The sequence below is a fragment of the Heterocephalus glaber genome, unplaced genomic scaffold, assembly GCF_053883595.1.
Source record: "Heterocephalus glaber isolate CG9 unplaced genomic scaffold, H.glaber_assembly_v1.0 deba00000281, whole genome shotgun sequence".
In the NCBI taxonomy this organism is placed as follows: domain Eukaryota; kingdom Metazoa; phylum Chordata; class Mammalia; order Rodentia; family Bathyergidae; genus Heterocephalus; species Heterocephalus glaber.
In genome coordinates this window covers 13118502-13130520 of record NW_028258139.1, presented here as the reverse complement: position 1 = coordinate 13130520, position 12019 = coordinate 13118502, and positions in this window count along the sequence as shown.

Genomic DNA, 12019 nt, shown 5'->3' with positions numbered 1-12019 from the left:
TCAGAGATGCTGTGGGATGGAAATCCTAAGGGGACCACCTGGAGCGGGGTTGAGGACAAGGCTGGCTTGTCTAGAGATGCCTACATTCTTCTGGGCCACATCTGCAGCCTAGCCACAAGACTTCCTGTCCACCCTGGCCATGGGAGTCTCTGGCAATTGGGCTCCCTCACACAGCTGCTTCCAGTACCTCCTAAGTGCAGCACATTCTCCCCTCACAGCCCTCAGACCTGTTTGCTCCCTCACCCCTGGCTTAGCAAGTAGCAAGGCCAGCAGGCTTCTGTGGGAGGATCCCCCATCCAGTATTCTCCATGCCCAGCCTCCCGAGTGCCCCTGCTCTGGGAAGCTGGGGACCTGGGTCCAGGGCTGCTTAGGGAACATATGGATCTGTCCTGGGAGTCCTACAGGTGGCTCTAGCTCTTGGCCACTGTGCAGAGAAGAGCTCACTTGGGTCAGTAAAGCCAGAATTAAGTAAGGGGGGGTCACACCACCCTCCCTGTTCTAGCTCTTCCCTCCAGGTCAGCTGGGGGGCTGCCCAGCTGCTCTTCAGCTCTCCAAATCTGTCTTCCCCCATCTTATGGGGGGTTATGAGGTTATTGCTGAAGCAAGTGGTCCACTGTGCAGCAGGGTCATCAGCCCCCAGCAAGCCTGTTTCCCAGAGAAGCAGCTGCTACCCACCTGTTCTTTCCTTTAGTAACACACTTGGGGTGGGCTCTGTGGGGATCACCAGTGGGTGTCCAGGCAGGACTCAGCTGGCAATGACTGGGCCTGGCAGGTGAACTGAGAGAAAACCCAGAGGTCCTCTGCACAGTCCAGACTCTCCTGGACTTGAGCACCCTATTAAGAGAAGCCAGGAACGCTGCTGCTGCTCCAAGCCCCCCAGCTGCTAGCACACATCAGGAGAGGCTTCCCAGAGGAGAGGTTCCTAACAGGCAAGGCAGCTCCCCTGCACTGGGTTAAAACCCTCAGCAAAGTCTGTGTCCTTTCATGTTGGCAGGACCCATCAAGATCATAGTTTTGTCTCCCCTGGTATGCTTGGCTCCTTCCTAGGGTCCAGCCTCAGTATGATTCTCCAGCATTCTACCCAATCCACTAGGTCCTTCCCAGGAACCCAGAACAGCCTGGCAGTATCCACATGGACTCTTATAGGCTTTCTTTTTCTTGTTTTGTCCACCCAGGCTTGTCAACATCCAGCTAAACAGGACTGAGTCCCCAGGGGGAGGGCATTGCAACTTTATCGTGCTCCTTGTAGGGCATGCCCCTCCTCCGTCACTTTACATTGCAAGAAGCATCCTGCCCAGGCTGCCGGCCCCAGGCTGGCTCTGCATTGTCACCCAGAGCATCACTAGGTGGACAGCCACACTCTGACCCCACAGGCTGGGTTCTTGGTCTTCAGCCTCTCTCTTCCACAGTGACCATGGTCTTCAGAGATATGAGTGGTCTCCAGAAGCTCAAAATTGGGCTCAGCATTTGCTTAGTATGGCATTTGTTCTTCATGGAACCTGTTTCCATCTCTGGAAAAGGGGATGGCACAGGCCTGTTGGCCAGCATGGGATAGTTGAAAAGATGGCCAGTATAGAACTCCTTGCATGCTGCCAGGCATCCATGCACTGGTCTGGAATGTCTTGGTCCACAACCCAGGGAGGAGGAAGAGAATATCTTGCACCTTATCAGAAGGCCAAGTGGCCACAACAAAGTAAAGACCATTGGGTGGGAAGCAGCATGGGACCAGGAAGAGGGGTGCCTGTGAGTTTGAAAAACAGAAAGTTACCATTTGTAACTATCTGCATTTGGCCCCAAGGGGAAAGAAAGGTCTTAGAAGGCACTGAGCCCTAAAGTCCAGGGACCAAAGGGAAGGGAAGTCTGTGAGCTGACTGAATCTTGGTCAGGGTCTTCCAGAACAACCCAATCCTAGAGTGTGAAGACACAGTGACAGGAAAGGTAGATGAATCCTGTGTGGCATAGAGTGCAACTTCTTGGTGACTTACACAAGTATGGTCTTGGGCAGCAGCAAGAACAGTGGATCCCCACAATTTGGATCAGAAAAAGGCATATTTATGGGTTAAGATAGAAGTCCTATCTGGAGTATACATGGTTTATGATAATATCAAAGTCAGGTACATACTTGGAGCCAGGGCCTGGCTGTCACCAAATGTAATAGGTTCACCCCTTGGTGAATATAAAGCCAGGAAACACAACCAAGAGATTTTAAAAAATGAAGAGAGATTTATTACAACAAGTAAGATGCTCGTGGGATAATTCTCAAAGAAGTGTCTCCCCAAGTAAAGGAAATAAGAGCTATCATTAGAAAAACATATCAGAAAAAAATCATTACATGCTCATTCTGCTCATATGTTCAATAACGGCAGAGAATTTAGTTATAAGCAAAGTTTATGACTTGGGGATTTTAGCTGGGTCCTTTTAAGAGTTTTTTGAAGGGTCTTAGCTGAAGAAAAATAAGCTTAATGGAGGTTTAGCAGTCAGTTAAGGGAGCAGCACCCACCCAAAGCATAGATAATTGTCCTCTAAAAATATCTACCTGGCAGCCAACAATACCATTCCAATGATTTTGTCTATTATAGTTTGTTGGGGAACATGCAGAAAAAACCAATAGGGTAGGGCCGGGGATTTAGCTCCGTGGTTCCAGCACCTGCCTTGCAAGTGCAAGGTCCCGAGTTCAATCCCTGGTACCAAAAAAAAAAAATCAATAGGGTTGCTCTGGGGCATTCACGGGGGTTAGGAGTCAAGATGGCTGTAGTTATGTCAAGCTGAATCCATCCAGAGGGCTTTGTGTGCAGGGCCTGGGCAGGCTGAATGCAACTGTGAGAAAACAAAGGGCAAGATTGATCTTGGGTTTAGAGATTTTCCTACTGTGTCCAGGGTTTTTATTTTTACATAAATATACATGGTATGGTGGAATGGCTAAGGAATTTCAGAACTTAAAGCCCAGCTCTACTCTTAACTATGAGATAGATGAGTGTTAATCATTGCTCTGAATCCATTTCTTGAATAGTAAGATGATGTAAAATGGTCCTTCAGTGTTTTGAGAGCCCCTAAATGAATTGGGATTTCAGTTCCAAAGCAGCTAGCAACCCTGCCTTACTGGGAATTGAGGGGCCTGTTGAGGGTGTTGACAGTGTGTCTCATGGGATACTTCCTTCACCTGGCAGGTAGCCTCGTGTCTAGTTGTCCCACCTGTGACCAGGGCTCCCTCACGTTGGAAACACATATGCTGGCAGACACCCTAGTGGCTCCTGTCAGGTCTGTGTCCAGTTTATGGGAGACGTGTCCATCCCCCACCCCGGCAGCCCCCTTCTAACCACTGGGTCCCTCCAAGGTAGCTGGAGGATGGGAGGACTGGCCTCCTGCCAGACAGTAACATGTCGCCCCAGTCCAGGCCAGTGCCGCCATATTTTCTGGACCACTCCCCACACCGTGGTCTTAACAAAGTGGAATCAGGTCCCTCTGTCTTGCCGAGGCCCTTCTTGTGGTCCCCATGTAGCCCTTGCTCTTCCTCAGGCCGCCCCACGCCGAGTCCGTCCAGCACCACGGACAGCTCCGGGCGGGCTGGGCCTGAAGACAGGACAGGGCTGGACGCGAAGGAAGGCCGCCCTGGGCTCGCCCGAGACCCGCGCCTCCCCACCCAGTCCCTGAGCGGGTCTCCCCGCTGGTCCCCGAGCTGGCCCCTGAGTGGATCCCTCGAGTCAGTCGGTCCTATAAGCAGGTGGGTAGCCTAAGCAGGTCCTCCGAGGTTCCTAGAGCGCCCGGAAGTGCTCGCGGGGCGGGGCCTGCGGCGCCGGACGGACCGCCTCGGGTTCAGGTCAGCGGGTACAGGCGAGGGTGTGTCACTGCTGTCTGAGGGGACCCGACCCCGGTGGCTGTGGCCTTTCTCTTGGTCCCCCCGGGTCCCCCCCCCCCCCCCCGGCGCCGGACTCACTCCCTGCTGTGGCGGGCTGGGCCTTTGGGGTCCCAGAGATCCCTCAGCATCCGCGCCCCGTGACTTCCCAAGCCATGCCCGCCGTAGGAAGGAGGGAAAGTCCCTGGAAAGGCTGAGTGTCCTGTCCAAAGGCTTATTGTGGAGTGTCGCGACAGACCGTTTTAAGCCTGGGCGTCACCTTAACACAGCATTTGTACCCTCACCTTGGCCGAAGAATGGCCGGAATGCTCCTGCTGTTGAGGCCAGAAGTGTCACACCTTTCTGGACTTTGCCGGGACTAGGGTCCGTGGCCCTTCAGCTGTCTGTCCCCTGAGCCGGGCTGTGTGCACCTGAGGAGAGCATCTAGGCTCTCGGAGTGATGGCGAACCCTTTAGAGCTTTCAATGATACAAACAGCCTGTTGCCATATGTGCCATAGATTCATCACAACTAAGCTCTAAGCACGGTCCACACCTACCGAGATAGATTTCTGTACCTCAGAATCTCTCTTGAGTTTAGAAAGTTCATCCCAGCTGTAGCAGCTCTGGCCCCTACTGTGACCTTGCCTCCCGGCTCAACTGTGAAGGGGATGGACATGGCCAGCTTCTCTTTCAGGAGCCGGGATCCAAGTACTTCCTTCTGGAGCCTTGTTCTTTGTCCCATGGGCTATAAGCTCTGATCCTCATGTCACCCATTGTTCAGTTCAGCCTTCTTGAGCTCTGCCATCTCCACCCACACCCATATCCCCTGTCCTGCTGTGGGGTACCTGGCCAGGAAAAATTGAAGTCAAGTCCTTAAAGAGCACATGTTTTTAACAGATTTCTTTTTCAATAAGAGCTTTTTTTTTCTCATCAACAACTATAAGGGAGTGTTTGTCCACATTTTCAGGTAATTCTTGCTTTAAAAACAAGTGGACTGCAAGCACAAGGTCCCAAGTTCGATCCCTGGTACCAAAAAAAAAAAAATGGATTAGGCTGGGGATGTAGCTCAGTGGCACCGCACCTGCCTGGCAAGCACAAGGTCCTGAGTTCAATCCCCAGTATCGAAAAAAACCCAAAAGCAAACAAACAAAAACAAAGGGACTGTCAGGCATGGTGGCACACGCCTGTAATCCCAGAACTTGGGAGGCTGAGGAAGGGGGATTCCTGCAAGTTTGAAGCCTGGCCTACAAAGTCAGTTCAAGGCCAGCCTGAACTACACAGAGACCCAGTCTCAAAAAAAAAAAAAGGACTTTCTGGGTGTGTTGGTGTATGTCTATAATCCCAGCTACTCAACAGGCTGAGGCAGGAGGATCACAAGTTCAGGCCACCCTGGGCAACTTAGCAAGACCCTGTCACAAAGGACAAAAAGGGCTGGAGATGTTGCTCAGTGGTAGAGCATCCCTGTGTTCAATCCCTAGCCCTGGAAAAAAAAAAAAAAAGGACTCAGTGCTTTTAGCTTGTCCCTAAAACGATCTGTCCTCAGGTCTCAGATTTGCCAGAAGCTGTCCTGGAGCCCTGTCCCCCACCACATGAGTGGCTCTCATGGTGGATTGAAGCTTGGTGAAGTCCTATCCACAGCTGTGATCTGAACCAAGGGCTCAGGTACTAAGGCCCATGTGTTTTCTCACCGTTCTCTGCATATCCTCAGTTTACTGTGACCATGAGTAGACACTTTTTCAGGAGAGATTCCAGGTGGGGATTGGACAAGCAGAGGGTAGGGTCTCCAGCCTCCACTGCAGTGCCTGTGGAGTTCAGTGCCTGTGGAGTACCTACACACACTTCAATTGGAAGGGGGTGGATCTTTCCCTGAGTTGGAAGAGCTGTCCCTATGTGTCCTGGTCATGGCAGTAGAGTTCAGGCAGCTACACTGCATGGCTAGTTGGCTGCCACTGTGCCTCATGCAGTCCAGTGCAACTGCTTCAGCAGAACCCTCAGGGTCAGGACGACATGCCACAGAGCCTGGCTGCTGGAGGGTCACCTTCAGCAGAGATCCAGCAGTTGGTAGCTTTTGTCATGTACATCCATTGTCCATTTGCCCATTAATTCAACACACTTGCCAGGCCCCACACATGCTGAGATGGAAAGCAGAGTCCCCAGCAGCCAGACAGTTCCCCACAGTGTGTGCATGACATGGAAACTCATGGGCATGTAATTTACCTTGGGTGACCTCCAGCCCTGTCTGGAGTTTCAGGCACAGTCATTTGCCTACAGTACAGCAGCCCAGCCCAGGCTGGGGTCTTCCCATCAGCCATGCTGCCTCCTCCAGCATCTCCACAGTCCTATCTGCTTTGGGCTTCACATAAATGAATCATGATATGTGCACCATTTTGGGTCTGACTGTCTTGCTCAGTGTTGTGCTTTGAGATTAGTCCTATATAACTCTGAGTGTTCATAATGGGTTCTTTCTTGATAGGTGTGATTTTAATTTATAGCCCCAGGCTCACAGCCAAGAAGTTTTATCCTGTTCTGTGTGAAGGACTTGGCTCCTGCATTGTCCCTTTGCAAGTCCTTTTCTTCAGAAGAACCATCCAGAAGTATCTGCTTCATCTTTCTCTGCCCATCTACATCTTTTCTCCTCGTGGTTGTTCTTTTTCTACATTATAAGTTTCCCTCAACCCATCTAAGTCACCTTCCTGTTGTCTTTTTTGTTGTTGTTTTGGTTTGGTTTTTTGTTTGTTTTTTTTTTGTACCAGGGATCCAACTTGGGACCTTGAGCTTTTGAGGCAGGCGGTGGAACCGCTGAGCTAAATCCCCAGCAACCTTCCAGTTGTTTTAATTCTGTCTTGTTGCCTCTAGTGTGGCTTTCACTCCTGAAAAAGCCTTTTCTTCTTATGGGAATTGTGAGGAACAAACCCCCCTTGCCTTGGATTATGTGCAACAGACAGATCAAATGGAGGACTAGGAATAGCAAAGCAAGATTTTTTTTAATTTCTCAATCCTGCCAGCCTAACAAACAGAATGGGTGCCAGCCTAACAAACAGACTAACACACCCAGAGCAGCTACAAAGAGCTATTTATTTATTTATTTATTTATTTATTTATTTATTTATTTTTCAGAAATAGTAAAAGAAGCCATGGAGGCCCCTATACAAAGAGCAATTTAAACCCTAGCATACAGTAGTGGCTCCCTCCCATGCTGGCAGTACAGTTCCTACAGTTCCCTTCCCCCTTTCTTCTCTGTCAGAGTATCCTGAGAGCCTGCATCCTTAGCCCTTAGCCTGCTCCCTCTGTAAACAGTGTGTGGGTTTTAAAAGCAAATAGTTGAACTACAGGGGCTAACTTCTTAACTGCTGGTACTTTTTTTTTAAGTCAGAGTTAGCACAGTAAATGCCGTACTTGACTATCTGCCTCTTCCTCCTTTGTTTAGAGACCTTTTTAAATGCATGACCTCATTTTTTTCTTTGGTACCGGGAACTCTCAGGTCCTTGCACTTTCGAGGCAGGCGCCAGAACCAAAGTTTTTCTTTCTATAGACATAAATTGTCAAATGCATTTTCTTTGCTTAACAGAAATGTTTTAAGAAAGGCTTACTAAGAAATTAATATGGCAGCACATCCCTGTAATCACAGCACTTGGGAGCCTGAGGCAGGAGGATTGACATGAATTTGAGGTCAGCCTGGGCTACCTAGTGAAGTCAAGGAAGGCCACCTTGAACTGCATAGTGAGACCCTGTCTCAAAACACAAAACAAACAACAACAACAAAACAACGCACAAAGAAATTAATACGGAATAAAACGCTAGTAGAGGCCGGGGATTTAGCTCAGTGGTGCCGCCTCCTACCTCACACGTGCAAGGTCTGGAGTTCGATCCCCGGTACCAAAAAACAAAACAAAACTCTAGCAGACTATAATAATTTGTAGTTTGAAGATAACTTTAAAAATTCTAAGTAGTTTCTCAACATGAACAAGTTGGCTGTGACACACTTTGATTGTTTGAGGTGTGCTTCTCCACCTTTTCCATCCCAAACTGTTGCATCCTTTCTGACCCAGCACCCTCTGGTGGTCCTAGAGCCTTACAGCAGGAGGCCCAGTGTCAGTGTGGGAAGGCCCCTCTAGCCAAGCTCTCTCCCCTTGTACTACACTCTCTCGAATTCCTGCCCACCTTGCAGAACACTTGTAGGTCACCGAGGACAGCCACAAGGTGTTCCGTCCTTCCATTTGTGTGTGTCCCAGTGTCCAGCACAGCAGGGACAGATGCCTTCAGGTCACCACTGTGACTCATCATCATGTTGGCGCCAATGTGTGGTTGGGACTGACCTGCTCAGCCACTGGGTATTGGTGCACAACTTCTTGTTTCTACTCTTTGGGCTGCCAGTGTGTCTCACCTCACACCCTCATAGCAAAAGCCCTTATTGTTATAGATCCTGTGGGTCTGTCCAGGCTCTCATCCTGTGGCTGTCCAGAGCTAATGGGGTCTGTGACTTCACAGTTTGTATCCTGTCCACCAGGTGGGTAAGGTCCTCAGTTGCTTCAGGCCACTCAGTGTGGCTCTGCTGCTGCTCCTGCCATTCTTTTATTTTTGTTTTTGTTCGTTTTGTTTCTTTGAGCATGGTCTTGCTATTTAGCCCAGGCTGGCCTCTAACTTGGAGATCCTCCTGCCTCAGCCTCCCAAACAGAGGGATGAGCATGCGCCACCACACCCGGCAATGCCTGCCATTCTTTTCTGTGTCCTGCTGGCTGTGTTTATCCCAGTTGCTTGTATTCTCTTCTTTGAACACTAGGACCCTTTGTCTGAGATTCTTCTTTTTTGTTTGTTTTTAGAGATGCCGTTTGTAATATCTTCATTGTAATTTTTGGGCAAGGTGAAAAATAAGGAACTCAGTGGATAAATTCTTGGAGATTGTCATAAAGGTTATGGTCTCTCAGGCCAGGGATTTAGCTCAGTGGTTCCGGTGCCTGCCTCGAAAGCCCAAGGTCCCAAGTTTGATCCCCTGTACCAATAAAAAAAAATAGGGCTGGGGATTTAGCTCAGTGGTTCTGCCACCTGCCTCACAAGCACAAGGACCCGAGTTTGATCCCCGGTACCAAAAAATAAAAATAAAAATAAATTAAATAAATAAATAAATAAATAAAGGTTATGGTCTTTTAAGACTGGACCACCTGTAAAGCATGTACAGATGTGGGCATATATGGAAGGTTGATCAATCCTCTGACAGCCTAGAAAGGGGGGCGGCGGTGAGGGCTAAAGAAAAAAGGACAATAGAGACTTTCCTAATTTCAAGTATGGGGGGTCCTCGGGAGGTCAGTGCCTCAGAGGGGACAGAAGACCAAGACACTCTGACGTTGCCAATGTTTATTGGGTTGGTTCATAGGGAGTATCAGATGTCTTGGAGGGCAGCAACAATCCTGAGTTCATGAAGATCTTATGCTGATGTATTCTTGCCCTAGAGCATCACAACATCATGGGACTGCTGAGGCCTCAGACAGCCATAATCATAATTTAATTGTGAAATGATTTTTTTCCCAAAAAATTATGTAGAATGGCTCCCAAAGAGTATATCTGAGGGCATTCACTTTCTCCTGACCTAGCCCCATCCATGCCCCTTCCCATCTATCCACCCCCATGAAGCAGACACCCCTGCCTTCCCAGGCTCCTCCTCTTGCCTCTTCTCTGGTTTGAGACTGTGAAGAACAGGAAGCCCAGAGCAAGGAGCAGCCTCCAGAGCAGGGAACACTGGAAGGGACAGAGCTCCGGGCACTGACAGGGGAAGGGCCCCAGTCCAGGACAAAGTCCCACCAAAGCAACCAGAGTGCACAGGTAACCCTTGGGGAGGAGAGGCCTGGTGACCTGCCATGAAGACTTGGCAGGTGGGGCCAGGGTGGGTGAGGAGGCGCTCAAGTGGTGAGGGCCAGCACAAGTCCAGCAGGCAGGCACATCCACAGAGCAGGAAGCTTTTCTTAGCACCTACCTCCTGCAGCAATGGAGAGTGCATGGCACCATGTGAGCACGCAGGGCAGGGACGCCACCATGGAGAGGGACACTGGGGGCCTGGCTCAGCTCAGGGAGCCATGTGGACAAATGGATCCTGGATGGTGGGGGACTGGCAGAGCAGGCCAGTCCCTCCCTTTGGGGACTTCAGGGCACCTGTTTAGAAACTAGATGCTATGATGTCCTCAGTTCCCTACCAAGGGCCAAGCCATCATGGCCTTTGCAAATATCCTAGACCGGGACACCAACTGGGTGTCCGGTGGTCTGACTTTTTACAACCTTTAGGCAAACTATGGTTTTACATTGTTTAAGGGTTATAAAAAGGAAAAGGAGTTATTCCACACAAAGTATATTTACTATCTGGCCCGTTACTGGAAAAGCATGCAATTTGTGCCTAAGCCATTCACGCCCACATGGACTTGTATCTTTGCTAGAATGGCTTCAGGACTGGTCACCCAAGCCAGGCCAACAAGGACATGAGCACTGGGGTCCATGAGATGGAAGGAAAGGTTGAACATGGGGGCTACCAACTCCTTGAGGTTCCCTATATACAAAAGCCTGGGCAGGTAGAGGGAAGGCAAGGCCTGTGGCTGGGCATTAGCGTGACACTGGCCCATGCCAGAGAGGGGGCAGGAGTGCCTGCACAGTGGGAGGGACCCCAAGGCAAGCTGGGCGCCCTGGTGAGGAGCCTGGACTTTGTCCAGTGGGTGGGGGGGAGCTTCAGAGCCACACTGTGCAGATCCAACTTAGAATGTCCCTTGCTGGAGAAGAGCCAAGCTTCCAAGTATGGAAGAGGAGATGGGGAGAAAAATGACCATTTATACTTTTTAGATCATGCCCTTTAAATGATTTATTTTATATGTTTTATAATCTGTTACAAATAGATATTAATTAAATATTATTTGTTGGCTATTCCACAAGAACCCATGCTATGTTTCCCAGATGCAGGGTGTACTTTTATCTTTCCTTTTACCCTCTTTTTCTCATTGCTCACCCAAGCTTGCTCTGCAGAGCCAGTTTCTCTCCCACTCTCTTTTGTTTGGTACTGGGGATTGAACTCGGGTCCTTCCCACTCTTAACTTTTACTTTCTCAAATAAACTTTGCCACTCCTAAACAAATTTAAATTTAAAAAATAAAATATTATTTGTTACAAATAAATATCCAGTATGTGGCAGGGTGTGTGCAAACAAACGCTTTTACTGATGTGATGGACAGTAAGAAAGCCCTGACCCAGGATGGCAAGGGTAGGAATGAGCCGGAGATGAGCCAGGTGCCCAGTTTCCAGGGCAGCAGGCACTCTGGCCTGGCAGGAGGGCCCTGAGCCCTTGGGTTAGGGCAGGAGCCAGACATGGCAGGCATTAGCCAAAAGGCCTGTTCAGTGTGCTCTTGTTCCCCATCTACCCCCATGGCCCTCCGCAGTTCTGTTGAACTCTGCTGTGCCCAGGTCTTGCTCCAGACAATAAAAGGGAAACATGAAGAGCCAGCGTGGCTCCTCCACACTCTGTCAGCCAGGTCCTGGAATGTAGACAGCTAAGAAGCACAGAGCCTGCTGACCACTGACATGAAGAGCATGCAGCAAGAGCCAGAGTGGACACTATTTCTGGCCACTTGTCTGTTGGCTCAGCATCATCTGGGCAAGGAAGGATGTCTCTCCCTTTCCCTTTTCCTGTGTACCCAAAATCCAGGTTTTGTCATCTAAAAAATAGAATCTTTCTTGGGATTATTAATATTAAAAAGAGATTGTCATGGACAGGGTCTGTGAAAGAGGAATGGTGGCTATTTGTCAACGTGAGTGGTCCTGCCTGTCCCTAACATCTCCTGAGGTTTGAATGAGTGGAGGGACAGAGCCCAGATGGCATACAGGGGACACAAACCAATCAGTGAGCATGTGATCCCCTCTTGCCCATGCCTGCCTGCCATCTGTGCAGCCCCTTCTCCAGGGCCTTGCCAGCTCTGAGTGCTGCAGGCAGCCTGGAGTCTGGGAGTCAAGCAGACTCCACCAAAATGCAGGTCCAGTACCAGTGCACATTGTCACCCTCAGCAACTCATGGGATCTGAGGAGCAGCTTCAGGAACCCAGAAGCTCCAGGGGACCAGAGCCTCCTCTCTCATCTCTCCGAGGCTCTGCCTTGGTCTCCGGCTGTCCCAGGCCAAGTCCTACCATCATCTTAGTCCCAGGCTACAAAGGCTGGTGTCTG